Source organism: Asterias rubens, chromosome 1 (genome assembly GCF_902459465.1).
Source record: "Asterias rubens chromosome 1, eAstRub1.3, whole genome shotgun sequence".
NCBI classification, from domain to species: domain Eukaryota; kingdom Metazoa; phylum Echinodermata; class Asteroidea; order Forcipulatida; family Asteriidae; genus Asterias; species Asterias rubens.
Window position 1 is genome coordinate 21001056 of NC_047062.1, and position 12107 is coordinate 21013162.

Consider the following 12107-nt stretch of genomic DNA (forward strand, 5'->3'; position numbering starts at 1 on the left):
ATTGACCCCAGGATGGTTAGGGTCAAAGGTTCATTTTTTATGTGAAAGTAATTTTGTATTTATTTTTTATTGATTTACAGGCATCAAGAGATTGAGTACTCCTGAAGAGAGTCAACATCTTTGGATCGGTCTACACTGAGAGGAACTCAAGGCAATAGCTCACTGGAACAAGGAGATGAAGTCGACGACGACGAAGACAACAAAGACGATCACCTGATGCCAGAGAGATGTCGTATTGATGAGGAGGCCGATGTTTTAACTGTGTTTATTAATTGAAAAATGCGCCACTTCATATTAGGTGATTTATCATTTGCTAAGTTTTGCACAAGTCCCCAAATATTTAGTTTTATATATTTAACTCTGAAAACAGAAGAGCAAAAATTCAGTGACAAAGGGTTCGCCACCCGTATGGAAACCCCTGGACAGTTTTTTAACTGTGTTTGATTGAAAATTGCGCCACTTCAAACTAAAAGTTGACATTTGGTAAATTTTGAAAAATAACGTACGCCCCCAAAATATTTTGATGTACAAATAGGTTTGTTTTATTTCAGAGGTTTTATATTTTACCTGTGAAAACAGAGGAGCAAAAATCAGTGACAAAGGGTTCGCCGCCCGTAAGGAAACCCCTGGCCATTTTTTTTTTAATGTTTGGAAAAACAAACGTAATTTGTTGATGTATCGAAATCTGTACCTCAGATGGATTCATAGCTACTGTGACAGGGTTTGCTTCTTTCTGTTTTCTCAGCAAGTAGAACCAGTAGACCCATTTTGCTGAAACTTTCACTGTTGTATTTCAAAGGTTCATTTTTAATGTAAAAGTAAATTTGTATTGATTTTTTTTATTTACAGGCATCAAGAGATTGAGTACTCTTGAAGAGAATCAATATCTTCGGATCGGTCTACACTGAGGCAAGAGCTCAAGGCAAGAGCTCACTGGAACAAGGAGATGAAATCATCACCGAAGACGACAATGACGACGACCACCTGATGCCAGAGAGATATCTTACTGATGAGGAGGCCGAGCATCCATCCCAGTATGGGTACTTAAATAAGATCAGGATCCTTTATCACTCACAGTGCCATCAGGATTGTCTCAAGAAACAAAATGAGGCTTGACATCCAAATTTAGTCTGGCTCCTTTTTTCAAACTTTGAGAGTTTCGAGCGGGTTTTGATCGGTACACAGGAACCAGACAAAATGGCCGAACTGTGGTAAAGGTGTTTTTAAACTGTCAGTGTTTGCTTACATTAGTTTGTGTTATATAACACCCAAGCAGATCCTTGCCATTTGATTGGAGGAGTGTCCGTCATGTGTTGGCTAACGTCACTCAGCGTGCATTTTTCGTTCCACGTGCACGTGTCTTTGGTAACGCAGCAGTGTTACTGCAAGGCACATTACTAGCATTCGGTTTCTGCGTGTCCCAAAACAGCTGTACAGGCCGACCCAAAAGAAACGGGTGTAATTTCACCATTAATAATGCTAGGCCTATGCTTTGTTTATGAAAGTTGTATCTTCCAATCAAAATGACAAAGATCTACTTGGACAATATATAAAACAAATAATGAATGTTTTTCATTTGTGCAAGGGTGCAAATATGTTCATTTGTTGAAAGATGGAATGTTCCATTCAACCTGACTCCGCTTCGTTGAATAGAACATTCCATCTTTCAACTCATGAACATACTCGCACCATTGCACTCATAAACATTCATTATTTGTATAATACTCATGCTGTATAGCTAGTTTCAAAAAACGAGTATCTAAAATTTAATTGTTTACCTTCATGAATTGTTTTTATTGATCGATCCTCCCCTTACCCCTGGGGTGGGTTGATCGATTGAAAGAACGAACGAGGCATAATATTTGTGTATTTTACATAAATTGTCTTAAAGGCAGTGGACACTATTGGTAATTACTAAAAATTAATTATTATTATAAAACCTTTCTTGGTAATAACGAGTTATCGGGAGAGGTTGATAGTAAAAAACATTTTGAGAAACGGCTCTCTCTGAAGTGACTTAGTTTTCGAGAAAGAAGTAATTTTCCACGAATTTGACTTTGAGACCTCGGATTTAGAATTTGAGGTCTCGAAATCAAGCATCTGAAAGCACACAACTTTTAAATTATTAATATCTCACAATTTCGACAATCGATTGAGCTCAAATTTTCACAGGTTTGTTACTTTATGCATATGTTGAGATACATCAACTGTTATGTCTTTGACAGGTACCAATAGTGTCCAGTGTCTTTGATACATTTTATCGAAACATTCCCACGAAACAAGTTCACAATACTTCGTACAAAATGCATACATTTTTCATATAGAATGTTTGACTTTACTTTCCAAAATACAGATTTTTCTTTTTTTTTCTTTTTTCAAGATTCTCTTGGCAAATGTTTTTTCCCCTCATACTTTTAAAACTTTGCTTGCTTTAAAAACTCTTCTTTTTTAGATTTTCCCAGAGTTGGAATACCTTGAATCGGTTTAGGAAAACAAACAATTCTGTAAAATTTGCTTGTGACTCAAATTGTGGGAGTGCTTCTGGTTCTATATATCGATACTTTGATGATTGTGAAGCCAAGTACAACTTGCATGCACTCGAGACAATTAATGCAACCAAAACACATCCTAAAGTTGTATTCTTCTTTGGACCAATCTTCATGACATACAAGTACGTCATCAATTTAACCAAATTTACTCATTTTAGGCACGACATGTTTGGATAAGTGTGATGCACACCTGTCCAAACTTAAAATGAAATTTATTAAAAGTATAATATCTTTTACGAAACAGTGACATTTGAAAATGTTGTTTTTTCTTCTTTGCATTGCTGTGACAGTAATAATTAACAGTTCTAAATTTCATTGATTTTTTTTTTGCATCAGCTGATGAAAACAAAAATCTTATTTCAGGGATAAATTTTATTTCAACTCAAGGATGGTAAATGTTGTACTTGGCTGTTTTCATAATTTGAAAAATTATGTCTTAAATTATTTGTTTACCATTCATTAAATGCTGTAGAAAGCACCACTGAACTGTAGAAGCAGCAGAGTTGTGCAAACGTGTGTGCCGGTTGGTGTGGTCAACTACTATCTGGAATGTGTGGCGACCTAATGATCCAAGAGTTAATGGTTGGGTAAGCATTTTATTAAGTGAAATCTTGTTAATGTGGCGCTGGTAGTCTGTCTTACCGGTGTCCTACCTTACATGATTGACAAACTATTTCAACTTTCTCGATCTCTGACAAAAAAACAAAACCTAAGAAAGAAAGGATTTGGTTGCCTATTGAAGTCTTTGGGGGCCTGTATCGAAAGTGTCAAGGACTGAGGACCATAGCACTTTTTTTCACATTTTTTACCTGATCATTTTGTTATCCTAAGTTGGTACCCGTCTCTCTATACTGTTCCTGTGTAAATGGGTCTACTTTTTGATCAACCTTTTCTGCAACCGGACATCCTCTTCTGATCTGAGGGAGACTCTGGGCCTGACGGATGACGGAGACTTCTACCCAGATGTTGGTGCGAGGGTCGGAGAAACGAGATTCTGAACATGGCTATTCACATTTCAATCAGGTACTCGGGCTTTTACATTGGTTTCACTTGTGTTAAGAAGTTTTGACTGTATCAAAATGAGATATCAAAGATGACATTGGGATTGTGTAGGAAGTAAACAGGTTGCTTTATTGAAGAAGAAACATCGTTGCTTAGAAAGATACTGGTGTGCTTTATGTTATTGTGACTGGTTTAGTTCTCAGCCAGGGTAGGTTTTACTTACACTCCTTCGTAAGTTAGAATAGTGTTAAGATTTCCGAGTTAGTTAAAACCCCTGTTGAACTGGTTGACGTTAGTTATTCAGTCTATGACGTTAACTATTGGTCTATTTCAGTGACCAATTAACTAGGTGGTTCATTGTAGGTTTTGAGTGGTCAGCTCTATGACTGATTCTACAGTAGGTATGTTAACTACAATCAGTTGAGGAAATGATTTACAAATGATGTTGACCAATAGACATTTTTCATGAACGTAGTAATTTAGCTGCAGTAGGTGTTTTCAATCCTTTAGGGTCTTATTTATTGATAATTGTGAAAAATTTTTACAACTAGTTAACCCTTTTCCAGCTGAACTTGGTGACGACACTCGGGCGTTTTTTTACAAAAACTCACAAAATTTGTAAAGTTCAGCCACAGTGTTTCTCTGATCAGCACATCATCATCTGGGTTGAAGTCTTAGTTATTCAGGCTGTTAAAGTGACAAAGACACTTGGGTCATTAATTATTTTGACAGGTTCTAAAAAGAGTAGGCAAGTTTATGATATTAAACCCGTAGAATTGTTGGGAACAAATGCAAGCTACTAGTTTTTGTCAGTATAACAATTGTATTTTGTGTTTGTTAAGATCTCTTTGAATCAAAACAAATTTTGTGCGATGTCCGTCACTTATTTTAATTCTCTTATGGTAAACATGAGATTGTCTCAACATGTACAACAGCTAAGTGTACAATGGATCTTATTAGTGTATTAGCAGTATTAGTGTAGACTTATTCAGTTAAATAACCTCAGCATAAACAGTAATTTGTCATATGGCTAGGTAGTTTAAGGAAAAGGGAGCATACACAGTAGTCCATTATTAGTGTAGAATTATTAAATAAATAACTTCACAACTATTAGTTATTTCTCAACTCGCTTGTTAGACTGATTTTGTTATGAATATTATGCCAAAAAGGAACAGCAGGAATAGGTATTCTAAATAAGACGTTGCTTTGTTACTTTAGTCATGCACTGTTTGCAGAATCACAGGTGTCTTTCTAGATGGAAAATACACTAAGTTATCAGTGATTTTATAGTCACTGATAAAACCTTAATTTTCCGAAATCAACGTCAGACTTTTTTTTATGCAAAAATTGTAATTTATTATTTATACTAAATCATTAGCATGTAGTGGTTGGTTTGCAGATTTACATGAAGTTAGTCAGTAGGAGTAGTTGTTGATCCTAGATTTTCAATACTTAATTGGAACTTCATCAGCAATTTGTAGTTCCGTAGGATTTGAAACTTTGTTTAGAATTTGTTTAGAGATAGGTTAGGGTTTTTAAGAGTTTTTTTTTCTCAGTCGGATAGTTATCCTCCATGAACCCAATGTCATCTACAATATCTCCCGTTATGATACTCAATGCAATGAAGATGCAAATCTGATGTTTTCGTACAACCTCACTTTTGACTTTGAAATGTTGCGATGTTTTAACAAATCCAAAATTTATGATTGATATAAAACAAAATTTATTCAGAAGTGTAGTACTTCTAATGCAAGTGAAACCAATACATTCCTGAGTATGCTATTAATATTGAAAAGAACATGCGTATTTTAGTTCTGTTTTTTTTGTGCTCGTCACAAAAATTAACAAAATTTTTCAAGTTCAGCCGCCATGTTGGAATCTTGTTTCTCTGATCAGCGCATCATCATCTGGGTTGAAGTCTTCGTTATTCTGATGGTACAGGACTCAATCGGTGACGGAGTGGAAACGTCCTTGTACACTTCAACCAAAATTCAAACTTGAAACTTGACTCCAAGAACTTAGCGACGTGTTTGCCCGAACAGGGGGAGACGTCCGATGGTACACTTGATACAGATTCATCAAACATTTTAACGGGCAACAGAATCCTTTCGACTTGTGTTTTGGACTTTGAAAAAAATCTTTAGTTTGTTTTTGGCTTCGGACTTTAAAAAAACCCCAATCTTTTTAGTTTGTCAATCATGTAAGGCAGGACTTTGGTAAAACAGACTATCAATGAAACATTAACTTGATTTAACTTAATAAAATGCTTTCCTTCCATTAATACTTAGATCATTAAGTCGCTTCACTTTCTAGATAGTAGTTGGCCACACCAACTGGCACACATGTTTGCGCAACTCTGCTGCTTCTACAGTTCAGTGGTGCTTAAAAAAATCAAAAAAATCCCTTAAAAATTGCCTTTTTTATATAGACTAAGTCAGCCAAAAATATTTCTCGTGCCGTTGTACGGTTCGAAATTAACTGCGTAAAAAGTTTGGCCCTACCCCCCCTATTATTAAAATCATGATCAACCAAGTGCACCCCCTATAGGGGTGCAGAAGAGACTGTATCCCATAGTTAATGTACACCAACATGTAATCAACTAGAAATTTGCATATGACACTTATACAAGGCGTCAAATTCAAATTACCATAAGATTATATTGCTAGGTACATCAAAATGGAATGCAGCCCCTTATTAAAGGTATCGTCTTATAGCTTGTTGTGACTTTAAATAACAATAAAATGGAGTTCCATTGTGGACTTAGTCATTTTTTGACCAAAACACTAGCCATTGTTTGTACTTAGTCATTTTTTGAGCAGAAACTCATAGTCAATGTTTGTACTTAGTCTTTTTTTGGACTTAGTCGTTTTTTGACAAAAACACTTAGTAATTATTGACTTTCTGTGTCCTTTTGTGGACTTAGTCATTTTTTGACCAAAAACACTAGCCATTGTTTGTACTTAGTAATTTTTTGAGCAGAAATACTCATAGTCAATGTTTGTACTTAGTCTTTTTTGGGACTTAGTCTATTTTTGACAAAAACACTCAGTAATTATTGACTTTCTGTGTCCTTTTGTGGACTTAGTAATTTTTTGACCAAAAACACTAGCCATTGTTTGTACTTAGTAATTTTTTGAGCAGAAACTCATAGTCAATGTTTGTACTTAGTCTTTTTTTGGACTTAGTCATTTTTCCAAGATTGAGATTATAAAGTCACAGAACAAGCTATAAGATGCGGCCTTTACAGAAGATACAACATTGGTAGTTACGCTATTGTAAATTTTGGTAAGCATGCAAGTAAACATTCATCTAAATGTCCACTTGATGTAAAAACTGTTTTGAAATAAACAATAAATAAAGAAATTTGTTTTGAAACGCTGCAAGTTTTAGATAATGTTTTTTGTGTCCAAATTTGTGCACTCTATATGCAGTATATGAATACCAATGTTGTACCTTCTTTATAAGTAAAAAATGCAACCTGTAAACCATAAAGGAGTCAAATTTAATTAGATTTGTTTGAAAAGAAACAAAAAACGCTTTGATTCTGTAAATATTCTGAAAAAGCCCAATAGTTAATTAATGTTTTCATGAGACTAGTTTTTTTGTTAGCCATGTGGACTCCTTTTGGAAAAAACAGGTTACATTTCTTCCTTGGTTGATCATTTATATTTCTTAGCTATGGTTGTCATTTGCCAGCTGATGTTTCTTCTCGGATAAATTCTTAACTGGTTTGGGGGGTTTAAGTTGAATTTTGAAACTATACACATTTTCAATACTTTTAATAAATACAAGTATGAATTGAAAGCTGTATTTGATTTTACAAATACAATTTTTGAATTGTGGCACTTGACAAGTGCATTAAAAAAAAGACATTTTGAAATAATTTCAATGAGGTTTAAGTAATTTTACATCAACTGGCACATTTCTAACCATCAATTTAAGCAACTATCAAAATGAATAGTAAGGAAGCAATAGGAGTGCAAAAGCACCCCAAAAATAAAAATTGTTTTAATTAAAACATTCCGGAAACATAACATACAACTTAGTCATAATAAAGTTCTTGAGGTAGGGGTGGATGGGGGTTTATGTCTAACAGTGTGGATGCACTAACTGATGTTATTGTTTTCTTTCTTTGGAAAACATGAGTTTGTTCAAATAAAGTCTTGAAAAATCAAATAAACAATCTAGTCTGGTTTGCTTATTATTTTCTGATGAATCCTAATATTTGGGCAATTATTGGTTCTATGAACGGCTTTGGTGATCCCCTATTCCCCTTCTAGGTGTTGATGAACTAATTAAAAGTAACTTTTAGAAAATAAGGAAGATAGGGGGTAATTATCAAACACCAGTCTCATCACTTGGTGTGCCTCAATAAATGCATAAATAACAAACCAGTGAAAGTTTTGGCTCAAATGGTCATCAAAGTTGAAAACAAAATATGAAAGGAAATCTACATTCAACGCATAAAATTGTGTGCTTTCAGATGCATGAGAAAGGCTTCATGCCTGAAGCCTTTCTCAGATTCAATTTTTGGGATTCAAAAATGACCACTTTCCCTAAAACTACATTTTACTTTAAAGGATGTTTTTCCAACAACATTGTTTTACATCAACATGACCAGTGCTCTAACAATTTCATGGTAATTAATTTTTGGAATAACTACCAAGTACACCTATTTAATAGGATGCATTCAAAATTATAAAGCTAATTTTTTTCTCAACATTCTTGGGGGGGGGGGGGGGGTGTTAGAGTTACATATTATTCATGAACAGTAATTCCATGTTTGCAAGTACAGAAATACAGTGTAATCGTTCCTTTAGGTGAACTAGAATCAGTTGCAAAACTCCAAAAATGCTCATTCACAATATTAGGTAATGACCTCAAGGGTAGTTTAGTATCGAATTGTTTAGCCTGTTGCTTAGTCTGTAATACAGGCATGATGTTTGGCTCTTGAGGGAAAAAGTATGCATTTTTTTAATAGAAATTTAACGGATTCTTCGGAGGCCCCACAAAAAAGAAGAAGTCATAAATAATGTGGGTCTTAGGAGAAAAAAAAGTACGAGAGAAATTTGGGCAAATGTGTTGGTATAAATCATTTTGGCCCTACAGCTAGTAATAGAAATATACATTTTGGTTGCCTTACAGAACGGTTGAGGCTTGTACCTCAGTGACTGCTGTTGTGGCTGGAAAAACTGCTTAGATGTAGGGAGAGGCAGCATACACTTCTGATGAAAGGGAAACATTCAGATTCCATGAACTCTGAAAAAGAACAAAATTATATTTAGAGTATGGATGTAAATTAGTGTTCATACATAATGAGGGGATATAGAAAGTATAAGGCATTGGGAAATTTTACTTCAGGACAGCATGTTCAGGGGCCTTTAAATTGTCTCCACATATACATGACATGTACAGCACTTCATGTCGTCAAATCAAATTCCCAACACACAAGAAAACAATTCAAAGAAAAATATGTGCGCCCTGTGAATTTACTCTAAACACTTGCATTGAAGGAATTGCAGAAACAAAAAACGTGTAGTGCAAAGTGTTAGAATTCATCAGCAAAATCGATGTGGGTCAATGTTTCAACAAAAATATCCGTCCCTAACAATATTTTCCTCACTTGTATTGAGCGAGAATTCAGTGGTTTAATCAATTTTAACACAATCTATGTTTCTTCGATTTGTGTTGAGGTTATATCATTAGCTGACAATAGTTTGATGACTGTATTGCCAAGACAATCTTGTCTTAGAAACCCCCTCAAATTTCCTCTTTTGCATCAACACATGAATCACTTACCTGATTAAGAAGATTCTATGAACATTCGTGCAGTTATTATCGTGGAAGTTGTTAAATTCTGATGTCGGTTTTCGATGTAAAATGTTGCAGAAAATCTGCTTTTCCACCACACACACGTGGAGCAGTCGCCTTTGAACACACGATGCCCGCGCTCAGAAACAAAATGGCCGCAGGGAGTAAAGGGTGCATCAACTCGTTCCCAGGGGTGATCGATCTTGCTGCGCCATTTTTTCCCAGCATGCCTTGCTTGATGTGCATGCGCGTGACCGTAGTACGAACGGCATCCTTTTATTGGCCGAAATTTGAAAGAATCGTAGGGGGTACGGTGAGGCCAGCACTTTTATCAACTTTTGCCTATTTTTTGTGAAGGTGCGATGTTGTGCTCTTCATGATGCAGTAGGCTTTTCTGAAGCCTTTTTGTTCATTGAACAGAAGCCAATAATAATATTTGAAGCAATAATTTAGGAAGTTGTTGGCGCGAAACTTGAAAAAATATCAGGGGTAAATATATAGCCTTATGATTTTTTTCGAGCGAAAAATTCACAAGGCAATTTTTTTCGAGCGAAAAGTTCACAAGGCTATTTTTTTTCGAGCGAAAAGTTCACGAGCCTTAATTTTTTTCTAGCGAAAAAATCACAAGGCTATAGTCGTGTGATTTTTTTCGAGCGAAAAGTTCACAATGCCTTATGATTTTTTTTTTGAGCGAAAAGTAGACTTTTTCAAGCAAAATGTGACAAGTTCACAAGGCTGCCTTGTAGCCTCTGACTAGTTCATAAGGCTAGATTTTAGGCTAGTTTCATAAGGCTATAGATTTTGACTAGTTTCATAAGGCTAGATTTTAGGGGAAAGTTTGACTAGTTTCACAAGGCTATTATAGCCTTGTACATTTTTGGCTAGATTTTAAAAGGCCAAATTTTGACTAGTTTCACAAGGCTATTATAACCTTGTAGATTTTAGGCAAAAATTCTGACTAGTTTCACAAGGCTATCCTTGTAGATTTTGAAAGGCCACATTTTGACTAGTTTCACAAGATTGTAGATTTTAGGTTAGATTTTGAAAGGCCAAATATTTTGACTTGTTTCATAAGGCTAGATTTTAGGCAAAATTTTGACTAGTTTCATAAGGCTATAGATTTTGACTAGTTTCATAAGGCTAGATTTTAGGCCAAATTTCGACTAGTTTCACAAGGCTATAGCCTTTTAGATTTTAGGGAAAACTTTGACTAGTTTCACAAGGCTAGATTTTGAAAGGCCAAATTTTGACTAGTTTCACAAGGCTATTATAGCCTTGTAGATTTTAGGCTAGATTTTGAAAGGCCAAATTTTGACTAGTTTCACAAGGCTATTATAACCTTGTAGATTTTAGGCCAAAATGTTGACTAGTTTCTTGTAGATTTTGAAAGGCCAAATTTTGACTAGTTTCACAAGGCTATTATAACTTTGTAGTTTTTAGGCCAAAATGTTGACTAGTTTCACAAATAGAATTTGAAAGGCCAAATTTTGACTAGTTTCACAAGGCTATTATAACCTTGTTGATGTTAGGCCAAATTTTGACATTGTGTATTAAACAAATTGTGAGTGTTATTTTATATGTACAAGGATAAAGGCTGATTCTATTAAACTGTGTTTGTCTCATTATTTGACTCGTCTACTTGGCAGCCATGTTTTTCGACAATGCAACAAATCTGGTGTGTATTTATTTTATGATAGTTTCCTTGCACATAATTACTTGCTAAAAGCGACTTATATACACACCTAATTGTATTGTGGGCAAAAATGGCTGCCAGAGGGTCCATCTTATCCTGGTGGAACCCTCCCCCATCCTGTGGGGACTACCTATTGGTCCCTACAGGGTGGGGGAGGGTTCCACCATGATAAGATGGGCCCTCAATATAAATGGGGGGGGGGTAGGGTTGAGGCAAATAAAACACAAGATACAAGGAGAGTCATGTTCAATTTTTTATTAAAAAATGTTGAGGAAAAAAAAAGCAGAGTTGTGCAAACACCTGTGCCTGTTGGTGGACCCCCTCGGCCACCTGGAACTTGTGATGATATAAAGGCCCAAGTGCAATGGTTGATATGTTCTCTCTTCAGTGAAGTTCAATTAGATGTACTCCTAGTGTCTACTTCAATGTTGTAATGTCTTACAAAACATAAACGAGCTAGACGCAATTTTGCGCTTTGTTTTAGATGCAAGTGTTGAGCAGAAGGTAGTTGTTGCTTGCTTAAATGAACTGATGCCCTCAAGGGCCTAAGATTTCACCGATTGTTGTCTTGCAACCAAGCTGCACTGGTGGTGCCAAGAGATGTCGACGCTTGTTCCAATGGGATCCTAACTCAACAGATGATGATGACTTCTATCCAGATGACGATATGCTGGTCGGAGAACAAATTTTGCAATGGCCACTAATTTCCCCCTTGCTTTCCATGGGGCTGCAAGTTGGACGTTCAGATGTAGTCAACTGACATACAAAATGGCTACAAGTGAACTTGTTTTTAACCAACTTTGATGAACAACAAAGTTACTGATTGTTTAAGACACATGTATCAACCAAAAGCTCTGAGAAAAACACTTCACGAATTCACACAAACGTCAACATTTTTTTAGCAGTTTAAGTGGCGAATAGGGACGTTTTCTCACTACATGTTTGCCAATAAATGATAACAAAGATGACATTGGATTAGTATAACAACTACCATCTTAAAAAAGAACCAACTTTGACCACAATGACCAAACATTTTTTAACGCGGCTAAAGA